The sequence below is a fragment of the Cottoperca gobio genome, chromosome 9 (assembly GCF_900634415.1).
Source record: "Cottoperca gobio chromosome 9, fCotGob3.1, whole genome shotgun sequence".
Lineage (NCBI taxonomy): Eukaryota > Metazoa > Chordata > Actinopteri > Perciformes > Bovichtidae > Cottoperca > Cottoperca gobio.
Window position 1 is genome coordinate 2450269 of NC_041363.1, and position 15694 is coordinate 2465962.

At 43.2% G+C, this 15694-nt stretch overlaps 1 protein-coding gene across 4 annotated transcripts in view; it reads right to left on the reverse strand.

Annotated features, from left to right (window-relative positions):
* sema4c (sema domain, immunoglobulin domain (Ig), transmembrane domain (TM) and short cytoplasmic domain, (semaphorin) 4C) overlaps nt 1-15694 on the reverse strand; it is an 85987-nt gene that overhangs the window by 52089 nt on the left and 18204 nt on the right. For 2 of the 4 annotated variants that reach the window (XM_029439769.1, XM_029439765.1), the window contains exon 2: nt 4269-4388. The exons of 1 other annotated variant lie outside the window; for it this stretch is intronic. The gene's annotated coding sequence lies outside the window, so the exon portion shown is untranslated. Of the gene's footprint in view, nt 1-4259; nt 4389-15694 lie in introns of all 4 variants that reach the window. One more of the 4 variants, XM_029439766.1, reaches the window with a different exon arrangement.

Genomic DNA, 15694 nt, shown 5'->3' on the forward strand with positions numbered 1-15694 from the left:
AATAAGGAGGAAGGAGAGGAGGGTAGGAGATGGCGAGGCGAGCAGGCGAGAAAAGAGGTCCAGGTTTACGGGAAGATAAGCTGGGATCGATATAGAGACAAGGACTGCTGCTGCGTGGAGAGGGAGGATAGAGGAATTTGAGATGCGGCAGGCTCACACTCATTCACCTTATCAAACCTGACGGAGGGGAACCTGTGTGAGCCGGGACACTCGGCCGAGCTTCGTCTCTCGCTTGTGATTGCCAATATACTTCCATTTGGCAGCAGAGGCCTCTTGTATGTTTACTGCAACAAAGTTAATATACTATAAATCTCAAAGGAAATCCATTACTCAAATAATGGCAGATGTGATCAACAACCCTAAAAGCATTTCAACATAATGTACATTACCACAACAATAATTCCTTCAGTGCAACAACATGCTCATGACTATATGCTGCTCTGCTTTCTTTTTTTACAGAAATGTTGTTTTCATTTCTCATACCTAAATAATTTACTACTTCTCCTTTGCTGTTTTTGTGTTCATGGTTTGGAGTAAAGCTCCCGTTAATAAAACATTCACAGGGTTTCTGCAGGTTTCAATAAGTTACATTTTCGACTTTTAAGACCTTTTCAAGACCATCATGAATGCAATTTAAGACCTATTTCACCTCTATTTTGTCAAACAAAGTATGAAGGATATAAGTCTGATTAAAGCACGGCGGCTTTATGTTTTCTGGCTTCTCATGCCACTCGAATGCCTTTATTCTCAAAGTTCCTAATTTGAGCGTTTTCTTGCACAAGGTTCAGCTTCAAATGTGTTCTTTTTCAACTGAGCACTAAATTAATTATTCTCCAGTCAGATCTAGTTTAACTTGCACTTACCCGTATTACGAAAGTAACGTTAACAGAAACTAGTTTAACTTATTACTTCTAGAAGTAGCTTTTTTTTAGATAACAGGATAAAGACTTTCCTCTTTGATAAAGCTTATAGTTAGGGCTGGCTCAGGCTTGCATTGGACCAACCCCTAGTTATGCTGCTATAAGCTTAGACTGGCGGGGGACTTACACCTCTCTCCTCCTCCTCTCCCTCTCTATCTGTATGCATTCATGTCCCTTAAATGTATGTTACTAACTCATCATCCGGGGCATCATCCCCGGAGTTTCTGTGTCTCTCATGTGGCAGGTTGCCACGGTTAAATGTTACGTCTGGATCATGAATCGTGGCTGCGCCTGCTGCCCTGGTCCTGGTCCTGGCTGACGCCCAGGCAACGGAAAGCTTTTTTTGACATCATCCTGGATTCTATTTTTAAATACAATCACATCATCATTTCTGTCACATGGATGTTGTATTTTTACTTTGATGTTAATCCTGTACACACATGTCATCTATTGCACGTCTGTCCGTCCTGGGAGAGGGATCCCTCCTCAGTCTCTCTCTGAGGTTTCTTCCATTTCTCCCCCTTTAATTGTTGGTTTCTTTTAGGAAGTTTTTCCTTGTGCGGTGCGAGGGTCTAAGGACAGATGGTCTAAGTAGAGAGGGTCTAAGGACAGAGGGTCTGAGGACAGATGGTCTAAGGACAGAGGGTCTGAGGACAGAGGGTCTAAGGACAGAGGGTCTAAGGACAGAGGGTCTAAGTACAGAAGGTCTAAGGACAGAGGGTCTGAGGACAGAGGGTCTAAGGACAGAGGGTCTAAGGACAGAGGGTCTGAGGACAGAGGGTCTAAGGACAGAGGGTCTAAGGACAGAGGGTCTAAGGATAGAGGGTCTGAGGACAGAGGGTCTAAGGACAGAGGGTCTAAGGACAGAGGGTCTGAGGACAGAGGGTCTAAGGACAGAGGGTCTAAGGACAGAGGGTCTGAGGACAGAGGGTCTAAGGACAGAGGGTCTAAGGACAGAGGGTCTAAGGATAGAGGGTCTGAGGACAGAGGGTCTAAGGACAGAGGGTCTGAGGACAGAGGGTGTAAGGACAGAGGGTCTAAGAACAGAGGGTGTCGTATCCTGTACAGTCTGTACAGCACACTGAGACAAATGTATAATTTGTGATATTGGGCTATATAAATAAATTAGATTTAACCTGATTTAAAAGTTTCAGCTGCAAAAACAAAGCTTTCAAACACAGTAGGAATGAATTAGGATTAAGTATTTATGTTAAAGGAATAGATTCACATACCAACACCTCTTACTCATATTAATTAACAGTAATATCTCCACACATGTACAAAGACACTTCCTGCAGAACATTAAACGCCTGCCAGGAAAGAGAGGGATTACTGTAGGCAGTGAATATAAGTGTTTTAATGTGAAACGTTATTGTCTCACTAAAATAAAATAATATATATAAAAGCTAGAGAATGAATGAAGGCCTGTCTCTCTCTGCAGATGACGTAGGTAAAGGTCTCAGCTGCTGTTTGAGAATTCAGGGCAGTATATTGTTGTAATACATGTCCAGTACACAGCGCTGACACCTGCCACGCAGCCTTGATGTACAAACCTCTGCCTCCATCTTTCTTGCATTTTCCTCTCCTTCCTCCCTCTATTGCTCTCTCCATCTCACTCCTTACTTCTCCTTTCTCCCCTCTCCTCCCCTTTTACCTCCCTCCTCAGGGTCCGTGTCACCCTGTCAGAGAAAAGCTATTTATGACTGGCAACCAATATCCTCCCTGAGATAAACACACACTGTGAGAGACACAGAGAGAGAGAGAGAGAGAGAGAGAGAGAGAGAGAGAGAGAGAGAGAGAGAGAGAGAGAGAGAGAGAGAGAGAGAGATAGACGCATCCAGAATTATTAGAGCGAACGAGAGATAAGTGCAGTGTGACAATGTGTGAGAGAGAAAAACATACTTGCTGAAATAATATGGATTTAGGAAAAGAGCAATGGTGCCTGATGTGTGTGAATGCGGGGCTTGGTCGTCGCGGTATGTGTGTGTGATTCAGTGATTATGCATCTCTGTATTCTGTATATGGAGGCATCAGAGGCAATTTAATAAAGTCTTCTTCGCTCGATCAAACAGACAACTGATTGTAAATGAGAGAGTCCTTCATCACACACTTCAAACACGACACACACACATACATATCACACATGGGGATATCCAGTGTCCTACTATGACAGGGGCGCAGGCTTGGTTTCAGAAACAAAGTGAGCGCAACTGAGTGTTGGTTGTGAATCACAACCCAAGATTCTAGGAGTAGAGGATTAGCCGTCTCAGTTCCCTCTGGTAAATAGTTACGCAGTGTCTCGGGCTTTTATTGTGAAAGGTAAAAACGGAAGGAGTTTGCCGTCTGTGTTGTTGTTTTATAATTCTCATAAGCAACTTGAAACCCGAGGATATGTCTGTTCAGACCCTTAATGTGTGAAACCTCAGACAATCAACCTTGATCAGAAGAAACAAATATGGCGCTTTTTCAACACATTCATGTTCTGTGTGATGTACTGCACTATATACAAGAAAGACGTGTGTGTGCTAAAAACGCCCTTTACTTTGGCAATTACACATCATAATTAAAATGTATTTAGTTTGGTATTGTGCTTTCAATTAATGGTAAAAATAGAAAGGCTATTTAAAGAGCTCAGTTAGTCTTTCACTGCCTGCAGCTGCACAGTCACATTCTAAATCAGAATATAGATATAAAGTGGAAATTAAATTATATACATTATATTTTGATGCATTTTGAATAAAACTTGGAAATAATGGAAATAATATTTGAGTGTAATAATCACAAATCATAAAATTCATTTTCAGTAAACCTTAACTTTAAACTCTGTGCACACACACACACACACGCACACACACGCACACACACACACACGCACACACACGCACACACACACACACACACACACACACACACACACACACACACACACACACACACACACACACACCCTTTCACATCGTTCTAAACAAAATGCTCTGATATCTGAAATCCAATAACCCAAACAAAAATTTACTTTTTGTGAGCTTTCTTTCTTATCTCCCGGCTCTCCACTTTCTCTTTGTCTCGCTCCAGTCTAATTTATTTCTAGTAGTACCTGAAAATACCTGTAATTTCCACATCCTGTTTTGACAACTTCCCCCCTCCAGCTCCTGCATGACTTTCCCTTCTCTTTCATATTCACTTTCTTATTTCTTTTGATTCTGTTCCTCCTCCTCTTCCTCTTCCCTCTGTTCTGCTCTCATTCACTCTGCCAGTCATGCTGTTTGCTGAGGAAGCTTTCAGAGGAGGCAGAAGAGATGCCGCTGTTTTTCTTCTCCACCCTTTGTTCTGTTTTTTTACTTTTCTTACTTGTTTCTCTTCTCCTCCCTCGCGAGTCCGTGTGCTTCCTTCTTAATCTCCCTTTTAGTTTCCTCGCCACTTCTTGAATGTTGAATAGAGACACTCGACTCAGACGAAGGTCACATTGGGCTGAAGGAGAAGAGGAGGAGGAGAAGAAGAAGAAGAGAGGGGTAATGAGTGACGGGGGTGGATGTTTGTGTGTTTGTGTGCACATGTATGTCCATGTGAGATTGGCAGGGCTGCTTTAATCATTATAATGTCTCCCTCAGACCTGGCAGCCTGTCTGCACACACTCAAATTACACACACACACACACACACACACACACACACACACACACACACACACACACACAGACACACACAGACACACACACACACACACACACACACACAGATACACACACACACATATACACACACAGCGTCTCAGATTTACACAGACAATTGGTGAACTACTTTAGTGAGTCAGCTACGAACACACCAGCCCTATTAAGTCACCACAGAGAGCCAAAGTAATAAAGTGGTACATTTTCATTGCTGTATTTCTTTTGAAGGATAGTAAATTAATTGTTGTTTAAAATTTAAAAAAGAAGCCCTGTAGTAGATGCCAATATGTCTAATAATGTAGACAGTAAACTCCACAGAAGCCCCTGAGAGGCAAGTGAGAACGTCTTTCTTTGGAGATCCATTTTCTAGTCTGATCTAAATAGTTTTCTCTTCTATATTTATGACTTAAGAAAAATGTTTTGCCTGGATAATCTTTTCAAATTCCTTAAAAAAAAGAATTCATCTGTGAAACGTGGAAAAAAGGTTTTGCCACGTTTCTATTTTCCATCTGTGTTTGTTGTCGTGACACTGGTTCTGACGAGAGACTGCCGCGCACCACTACCACACGCTCTGAAAAGGACTGAAACATTCATGTTGTCTTCCAGGTGGCTTTAAATATCTGCACTCAAAACACAACAACATATCGTGTGTTAGCGAGTTATGTAACATTGATGACTTTGATTGAGACAAGCAGCCTGTAAGCTAACGTGTTGTCCCACCGACTCACGATGATTCCACCTGGTGGAGCAGATTATACGAAGGAGGGTTTTATAAAAGTGGACACTGCTAACAAGCTACAATACACCATAATAAATACAATTCATCTAACAAATATGTAGAGATTAACATACGCACATGAAATACACACTCTGACAAACACACCGAGCCACTCAACCATCTACACACACACCTGAACCCTTAAGGCTCACAGTCATTGGATCACACTGCAGATCACATAACTCACTGCTAAGTCTCAGCCGGTGTGTGTGTGTTGTTCATGTGTGTGTAGAGGTTGAGATTCATGTCAACATCAATGGCTCACTAATCATGACGATAGCGCCGAGAGCCAAGCAGATACTGTCAGTAATGTACGGGCGAGCTCGTGTTACACAGAGGGAGACCACCTGACACCATCATAGTTCATTCACTGCTGTCAATAAACTAGAAACTCAGTTACACTCTGTGCACTGTGCTCTGCACTGTATCGACTGGAAAAGCTGTGACGTTCATCAGTCTTCATTGATTGAACACGAGAAACCCCACAAACCATGACATAACTCTCAAAAAGGGAACTCAGAAATCCTTGAAAAACATTTCTAATTTGGACTAATGTGAATGGAAGGATAATACTAATAATAATAAGCTTTAACTTCCTCTTGTTCTCGTGGTAACACCGTCTATTTGATCTCAAGTTTTTCAAAAATACACACTCTGAAAATGTATCATAGTTACCTTTACACATTCAATGTTAAACCAGGTATAATTCACCATTAAAAGGCTAAAGTAAAGAGATATAAAATATCACTATTAAAAGGCTAAAGTAAAGAGATATAAAATATTACTATTAAAAGGCTAAAGTAAAGAGATATAAAATATTACTATTAAAAGGCTAAAGTAAAGAGATATAAAATATTACTATTAAAAGGCTAAAGTAAAGAGATATAAAATATCACCATTAAAAGGCTAAAGTAAAGAGATATACAATATTACTATTAAAAGGCTAAAGTAAAGAGATATAAAATATCACTATTAAAAGGCTAAAGTAAAGAGATATAAAATATCACCATTAAAAGGCTAAAGTAAAGAGATATAAAATATCACTATTAAAAGGCTAAAGTAAAGAGATATAAAATATCACTATTAAAAGGCTAAAGTAAAGAGATATAAAATATCACTATTAAAAGGCTAAAGTAAAGAGATATAAAATATCACTATTAAAAGGCTAAAGTAAAGAGATATAAAATATCACTATTAAAAGGCTAAAGTAAAGAGATATAAAATATCACTATTAAAAGGTTAAAGTAAAGAGATATAAAATATCACTATTAAAAGGCTAAAGTCAAGAGATATGTTTTTACTTTTGAAGATATTGAGCGAGCTTGCCTCCCTAATGTCTGCAGGTAAAGTGTTCCATAACAGGATACCTATGTTACAATAAAACAAGGTTTCCAGCAAATAACCATGTATCTCCAAACACCCCTGTTTTAATCTTCATGTCAACCCAATAGGTATTCAAATGTCTTATTTATCCAAAGAAGTAGAAGAATGTTCTAAACCCATATACAATCATTTAATCCTTCATGGATTTCTGAAACTCTATTTGAAGGCAGGTCCTAGTTAGTTTAATTAAATGTGCTGGAAAGTGAATTTAGACCTAATGAGGAACCTCACGGCTATGTGTGACTCACCATATGAGCATGAGCATGAGTGTGTGTGTATGTGTGTGTGTAAACTGCTTCTGGTAGAGCATTTAACCCTTCAGTGAGAGTCTCCACCGGGGACTGAAGCAGCGTCTGATGAAGCTTTAACAGCAGCAGAATATCTTTAAAAGCTGTGAGGAAACTACTGCCTGCTACTGAGGCCACTGGCTGGGTTACCTATAGGACTGCATGAACCCAAACACACACACACACACACACACACACACACACACACACACACACACACACACACAACCACACAACTATGTGACAGCACAGCAGCGTACTGGCCATCTCTGGTAGATTTTTCCTAAATAAGTAAGTCATCCAAACCTCAGCTTTCCATTGGCTTCATCCAGCAGAACAGAGCAGCCAAAAGCCTGCAAGTCTCCACACACACACACATACACACACACACACACACACACACACACACACACACACACACACACACACACACACAAATATGCATGCAAGTTTACACACACACACCAATGCGCACACATATACTTCCAAAACACACACACAGACACACATAAGGTTAAAAAAAGGAGCAAGAGGGGGGGTAGAGGGGTCTGGTTGAAAAGTGGGATTTCAAGAGCACCTGCACACACACACACACACACACATCTCCAGCTGCTGGCTGCCTGTGTGTTTGACAGGCAGCACAGTGAGAGGCTGTGTGGAAGCCAGCCAGCCGCTTATGAATCAGCAATGACTAACAGTTTAAACCTGCACTTTCTGAGCTAATCGCCTGCATGCTTATTGTAAATGTATGTGTGTGTGTGTGTGTGTGTGTGTGTGTGTGTGTGTGTGTGTGTGTGTGTGTGTGTGTGTGTGTGTGTGTGTGTGTTGTGTGTGTGTGTGTGTGTGGGCATGGCAGAGTGAACCTGTGCCTGAATGAGTGTTGATGTGTTCGCCTGCGTGTCGCCACTATAGGAGCCTTCCCTATCAGGCCCGATTGTGACAGCCTGGGCCTTTAATTGCTTCGCACCTAATTTGACATTGTCTAAGCTGACAGCACCCTGATGAGCAGAATAAAAGTGGAGTGACGATGTACCCGTCACTTCCTCCAATCTGCCTCGACAAGAGCACAACTCTGTGAACCGTTTGATCGCTGCACAAGACGACGCAATGGGATGCTAATGGCATGCAAAGGCCCGAGCTTTGAGTGTGTGCCAAAGTGTGTGGGTCTGCCTTGAAAGAATGCACGCGCGTGTGTGTGTGTGTGTGTGTGCCAGTAATGGCAGCTCTAATCAGTAGCAGGATTGGAAGAGGCATGTGGCAATAAAACCCAACAAAATGACTGCCAGTCCCTATTAGAGCCGAGCACTCTCCGAAAACGTGGCTGACAACACACACACACACACACACACACACACACACACTCCATCTTGGTGGACATCTGGCCAAGGTCAAAGTTAGATCTGAGCAATGAATGCCAACTGCAAACCCCCTGAATCATCCCATCCAGACCTCCAACACCACCACCTCTCACACCCCTCTAAAAAAGATTAGGATTCAGCTGTAAAGCCGACTTTACAGTCGTGTCGTCCCCAGTGATCTGGATGTGAACACTGCGCAGCCCATTACTCGCGGGTCGTGATTTACAAGATACATTTAGAAGTGGCCGCCATTTGCTTTGGCCATTATCTGCGACGAGGCACAACAGAGTCAATTCCCACTCAGATCCCTCATGGGAGTCGTCCATCCATATGAAGGATCGATTATACAGTGTGCCATAGAGATGGCGTTTATCTTCTTCATGCGTTGCCCTGTACATGAATCATTGGCTCTGTGTTACTATTCCTTTCATAGGGTTTGAGAGATATGTGGCTTAGTTCTCTTAATATTTTGAATATTGTAAATTGGCACCACTTGTATAACTTGTAATTCATAGCTTAAAGAATGTACTTAATCTATATGTTATAAGCCATCATTATAATGCTTTGGACTAAAGCTCATTCAATTCATTACAAAAAGGAATAATTGACTAAAGTGAAGACACGCTTATTAGCCTTCAAAGTGCCTATCTGTCAGAAGAAGAGCTGGAGAATGGTTGCACCCATTGTTAAGATGAAGAGTAAACTTTTTGCTATTTATATTTCATGACTACTTTAGTACCAGAGGAAAGTAACCGATCCGCCAGCACAGATGTTATCGAAGCTTCTGGCACTGCAGTCAGAACGCATCGACCACGTTTTTGGCAGTGCGAACGAGAGGGTTTGAAGTCCTATTGTTTCTGCACCGTGGCAAAAAGAACTTGTTGGTGTCGACAGATTAAGTGATTCAGATTTAGTTTTCTCTGTGAAGTGGGACCTTTCTACTATCATCCACTCATTTCCTGTGTTTGTGTCGGCTGCTCTTGGTAACCGATATCGGTTTGAGCTGAGGAGCTGCGATTATTATTCTCACTGTGCCAGAACACACAGGAACCGTCACGGACACTAAATACTGAGCAGCACCTGGTGTGTGAGCTGACCTGACGAAGACACACGAGAGAAAGAATGCTCACATTCGTCAACGTATCACAACACACGCACAAGTGCTTCATCTCCAAAGTTAAAAGGGATGAAATCACCACACGAGGGCATTCAACTGAATTATGAGGCTGGTGTAGATGCACGAGAAGAGGAAAGCCCTGTACAATGAGTGGGGTGAGTGCATGGGTGGGGAGGTCTCTGTGTGCATGCATGTGTGTGTGTTGCATGAGGTGTTGCATGAGACATCTGTTTACATAAGTGGGAGGATGTGATGGTAAAGCAAAGGCTTGGGCGCTGGTCTTTTCACAACAATGCCCAGGGTGGTGAGGAGATTTATCCCAATATTTGTCTCATAAAGGAGTAAAGCCAAACAAATGTGCCGCTGAGGCTCCCTCACATACAGGGCTTTTCACTGGACCACTTTCACTTCTGCTTTTCTCACCACACACCCAAAACAAAACAAAAGTCAACTTTTCCATGGAGTGATATGTCAGATAATGACGTGATGTTGGTTCACTCTCATCCACTACGCAGGCAGCTGTTCTCAGCAGAATAACACCACTGACAAGCCCGCTGTACGATACCTGCAGACAGACAAAGTGAGCAGAGAGCTGTTGTTCTGAAGCAGCTAATGTTCCTCTGTGTCTGTGCATCGCGTTGAGATCCAACCCTCTTGATAATGTGGTTGTAATGTTGATTCTGTATGCATGTTAGGTCGTCACATGATTAACTGTATATAAAGAGAGCTGCAGATGCACCATGATGAATGAAGCGCCATATATCGGAGAACAGTTGTGCAAACTTTGATGAAATCTCGAATGAGCTTGCAGGTGGGGAAACAGAAAAGCAAGCACTGGCTCATCTCTTTTTCTCTCGTAGGCATCTCAAATACAAGTTCTTTGCTTCTTTGGTTGCGAGTTAACACCCATTGATGCGACGGCTAAATGTCATGACCTTCCGGCCCGTTAGAAAAACACATCTTTACTTTCATACACTGCATGAGAAAAGAAGCATCCACTAAAGGTATTCTTCCTCCCGACATTATATGTGATTGAATTCTCCAAAGAAGATGAATTGGTATGACTCAGTGTCTCTCTGAAGAAGACCCTGAACCACTACGGGGGAGTGTGTAGGCGTTTCAGGTCCTGCGTGGGCCTTGAACAACGACGACGCCTGCCAGCAAATAAGTAAACGGGGAAAACATTGGGCCGTTCTCTGCATACTCTGTGATTTTATAGACTCATTCAAGGTCAACGAGAGAGATTTCTCTTCTTCTCCTGTGGAATAACCAGCAGCAGGGATATCCTGTTTCATTAGCTTTCCACTCACTGCTGCTGCCGTCTGTCCAACTAAATGTAACTGGCTGAGGGTCGGAGCCGCAGCTGAAATAGCAAACAGCCAGTGAACCCTACATGGATGGAGGATTACTGACAGAGAGGAAGGTTACAGAGTAATGTATGTGAGTGTGGATCGATTCATGCATCCACTGCTGTACGTGTGTGTGTGCTCATACACCACAGGCATATTTACACTGGGTGCTATGTGTTTGTGAAGATTAATTTGCACATGTGCATACTTGCATCTGTCCCTGCATGTGTGTGTGTGCGTGTGTGTGTGTGTGTGTGTGTGCGTGTGTGTGTGTGTGTGTGTGTGTGTGTGTGTGTGTGTGTATAGGTGACAGTAACAGCGTGCATTATCTCATTATGTGGCTCTCCCACCCTGTCCCTAATGGCCTCTGTGTTCAGGCAGGCAGAGGGCAAAATGAGGGCCGCCCTCCCCCTCCATGGTAACTGCCAGGACCCCTGGGGGCCCATTGCTTAGTTGGCTGTCCCACTCAGGCCCCAGCTCCAGCCTCAGGGGACTGACACAGGGGAGCTCGACAGCTAAACAAATGAGATCACCTCCCAGTACTGACCGTGTCTGCCTCTTCTAACCTGACTCCACGTACAGGCAAACTCCCCGAACTTTGCTAATCTTTAAAGAGTCAGTTCACCCAAATAACACATGTTGAGTCACTTACCTCTCGTGAGGCTAATGGGCCATGCAGCTAATTTGGTTTTATTTTTCTCAGGTTTGCACAGTTGTAAAGTTCTGCTCGAGTATTAAGTGGAAACGCTGGAGAAGATGTTTGAATCCTGCTCACACCATCCGGCCACAACAGCAACAGAAAACCTCATACCAGTTTCTCAAAGTCCAGGGTGACTCCTTCAAATGTCTTGTTTTGTGTAAAACACAAAGATTCACTTTAATAAGATATGAAACAGAGAAAAGCAAAAAATGGATGAAAACAACATTTTCTGGCATTTCTTGCGTGAAAAATAACTTTTCTGTTGATCGACTAATTGATTGCTCTACTCTAGTGTTTATGTAATGTATGGAAACAATGCATCTGTATTTCAGGTCGAGTGTTTCACTAGACTTATTGTACTGGTCAGACAGCAGCAGCAAGAGACCAACATCGTTTACTCATCTTTCTATCCTTGTGAGGACATCCGTTCATGCTAACACACACAGCAGGTGACTGACGTCTGCACACACACACACACACACACACACACACACACACACACACACACACACACACACACCACAGTGGACTCAACCTGTTTAGCCCGACATAATGAAGCACATAATCACATCCACGCACGCTGAGACACAAAGGAGTTATTTCAAGACGGATTATCCTTGTTACACACACACACACACACACACACACAGATGAGTCTGCATGACCGCAGAGGCGCATTGCGAGTCCACGCAGACAGAGTGCAACAGTGTTGCCACTACATGACAAAGGAGCGAGAGAGAAGACAGGAACATGTAATGTATGAAAATATAAATGTTTTATTATTATTCTCAAAATACCAATAATTTGACAAGATAAAGGAGTCGCAAGGAGAGAAGAAACAAGAACAGAACACACACACACCCTCTGAGCGGCTGAGGTCATCTTTATTAATAAACCCTCTGACAACAAACACACTCACATCAAGGCCCTCGCCCCCCTTCACCCTCAACCTCACCCACACTCCCTCCCTTAGCTCCTTGAGAAATGGCAATTGCCAGACTGACACAGTTGGGGGTGAAGGGGGCTGTCTGTAACCACACACACGCACGCACACGCACACACACACACACACACACACACACACACACACACACACACAGACTCACACACATACACAGTGCAGGATGGCCTAGAGACGGCGTGTCAGTGATCTGTCAGAGGGTAACAGCGCAGAACAGGTGTGTGTGTGTGTGTGAGTCTGTCTGTGCGTGTGTGTGTGTGTGAGTCTCTGTGTGTGTGTGTGTGTGTGTGTGTGTGTGTGTGTGAGAGTCTGTCTGTGCGTGTGTGTGTGTTTTGGGGGCAACCAAAAGAGAGGAAGGCCAGAAGAGACAGGAAGTTTGCCCTGCACACTCGCACGGACACACTTAGAAAACATGGCCTGGCTCATTTGCTCCCACTGACAGGGGAGGAGAGGGAGGGTTCTCTGCACAACATGCCTGAGGGTGAGGACAGGTGTGTGAGGGAGTCCAAAGAAGAGAATCAGAGGAAGGAGCTCAAATGTGTGTTGGTTTGAATGTATTGACGTTTACTTCTCAGTGTTTGCTCTGTGAGAGGGAGACTGGAGCGCTTCTCCTTTATGTTGCTTCTCCTTTATCTCCAGTGTTGCGCTCGGTTAGGGAGCTTAGTATCGTCTCTGTTTGATTATGCGTAACAGTTGAGTTTTTGTTGATCATGTTGGCCTTGGAGACCCTAACGACGTCTTTGCTTCCATTTCTGCGTTATTAAATGATTGCTCTTAAATCATTTCATCTATATTCAGCAGCCTTTTGTTGTCATTGTTTCTTACTCCCTGGGTTTTCCTAGAAATTAAGTCAAGGTTGTAAAAACAGGCAGAAGCTTTTATAAAACTATGAGACTGGAGTTTGCAATTCCAGCGCAACACATTGCCGAATGGTATTACATCCATCCAAAAGCAAGGCAGGCCTTCTCCCTACATAAGTCCTCCAGCTCTTTCTGATAGGTCCTTAGGTGTTCCCACACCATATGAGATACACACAATAATCCCTTTAGTATGTTCTGGATTTGCTCTGTGGTCTCAACAGATGGATGTGCACCGAACATCTCCAGAAGGAGGCGAGCATCCTAATGAGATGCCCAAACTGCCTCAACTGGATCCTTTACATCCGAAGAAGTGGCGCTTCTACTGTGAGCTCTTTCTGTTGGTCTGCGCTCCATAACCGGTCCCTAAAGCCCAATTTATACTTCACACATCCCTGTGGACTTAAGGGTCCAAGTGATGAATACATTAAAGTGATACAGTCTGTCATCTGGCTACGTCTGCGAGGGTCCACATGGACCATCCATTTGCAGCCCACAATGTGTGTGACTTGAATACAACATCCAAACAGAATCCCCAGCGTTGGCTTCGGATCATGTCTGAAAGCAGCTAAAAGTAATTTCAGCAGTTTATATTCAACAATCGTGTGTTTTCTGTCAAAAACCTCGCGAGCACAAGTCTGGAACATTAATCGACCTATGAATCAAGAGCGCTGCCTTCAGGTTAAGCTCCCTTTTCACCTCGACAGTCTGGTTAATCTATTTTGCCGGGCGACCCTCCATCTTTTTTAGTTGGAGCCCTCTGGTTCAGACCCCCCGCTGTGCCAAAACAGAGGCTGTTTTTCCCCATGCCTTGCCAGTGCCTAAGTTGGATCCTGTTTAGCAAAAATCATTATGCTAATATGATATTTTCTGCTTGGATGTTCTGCTGAAGTTTAGGCTTCTGTAGGTGGCACTGCTTTCCTTCTCCAGCTCCAGTGGCTGTCACTATCACGCTAAACAAGATGCATCTTCTTCTACTTATTCCTAACAAACTGCGGTTGCTGCTGCCAAGTACAAGACACAGTGCATCCCATGATGCTGCTCGTTCCAGACGATTCTTCACAGGAATGAATTACACAACACTGTTTGATACAGCTAAGCTCAAGTGAAACAAACAAATAAAAGCTTTATGAAGTGAATATATGTTTAATCACTGGTGTGTTGTATACTTTGGGAAAGGGTGTGGCCGTTATCACATTAATCCCACCATTAACAAAGCGTTTCCTGTTGTATGCGATGAGTTACATATTCCATGAAGTTAAATTATAAAGCATGCATGATCTCAAGGGATCTAAGGAGCAGAACATGTGACACATTTCAACCCCAGCGGATCGTCTTGCTCAGTAAATGCAGAACAGCTGGTGAATTTCACTATTCGCTCTGGTTAGGCTGCATTTAACATTTGGTTAAAAAGCTATTTCTTTTTCCACCTCAACGAAGCAGTTCTATGGTATTTGTGCTTCTTTTGGATGCCGCGGAGTGGAGAGATGGCAAAGACAGTGAGGGAACAAACACAAGCGTTGCCAGCTGGTTTCGTCTGCGTTGCTGGAATGAGTTACACAGTTTAGAGCCCGGAAGCCTCGAGACATCCCAAAACACTTTCTTCCACAGTGTAGGTCCATTTGCTCGTGCAAAAGAAAGAACTGAGGTGTTTGCATGCTCTTGAGGGGGACTAAATTCTATTGTACCACATACTTGCATGTTTATGTATATACATAGAAGGGAGTCATTGCATTAAATGATGATGGTGGTTCCATACCACCCACCCATACATCTTCTCCACGTGTACTCCATCTCCGGCTCAAACGTTGCAGTAACTGTGCACATATTCACACTGTGGATAGCAATTATTATACTTAAAATACAACAGGGTCAATTTAGGTTTATATTTATACATAAAAAAGCAAAAGCAAAAAAGATTTATATATACGTGGAAGAATACTGACGTCCAAATCATGTCGTCCTGAATACATGGATGTAAATGATGTAATTGTTTCTCAGTAGAAGTGATGAGACGGCAGGTATCTACATGCATCTCCCTGCTGCTCACTGAATGCCCTGAATATACTACAACAGGGATTATATCGTCTCGTCATGAGATCACAGCGGGCCAGAAGCCAATCGCTCGATGTGCTTTGAACTTTCAGGACCGGTGAGGACGAGACGAAACTCTCCAACTGGCTCACTTACATTCTATCCAATTCCCACGTCAGCCTTACTGGAATCAATGGTGCCGTAATGGGCAGTGAGAAACCGTGTTAAAGTGTAATGCTACCTGGTAAATGCAGCAGGACGTTCGATATGTGCAGAACGCTGG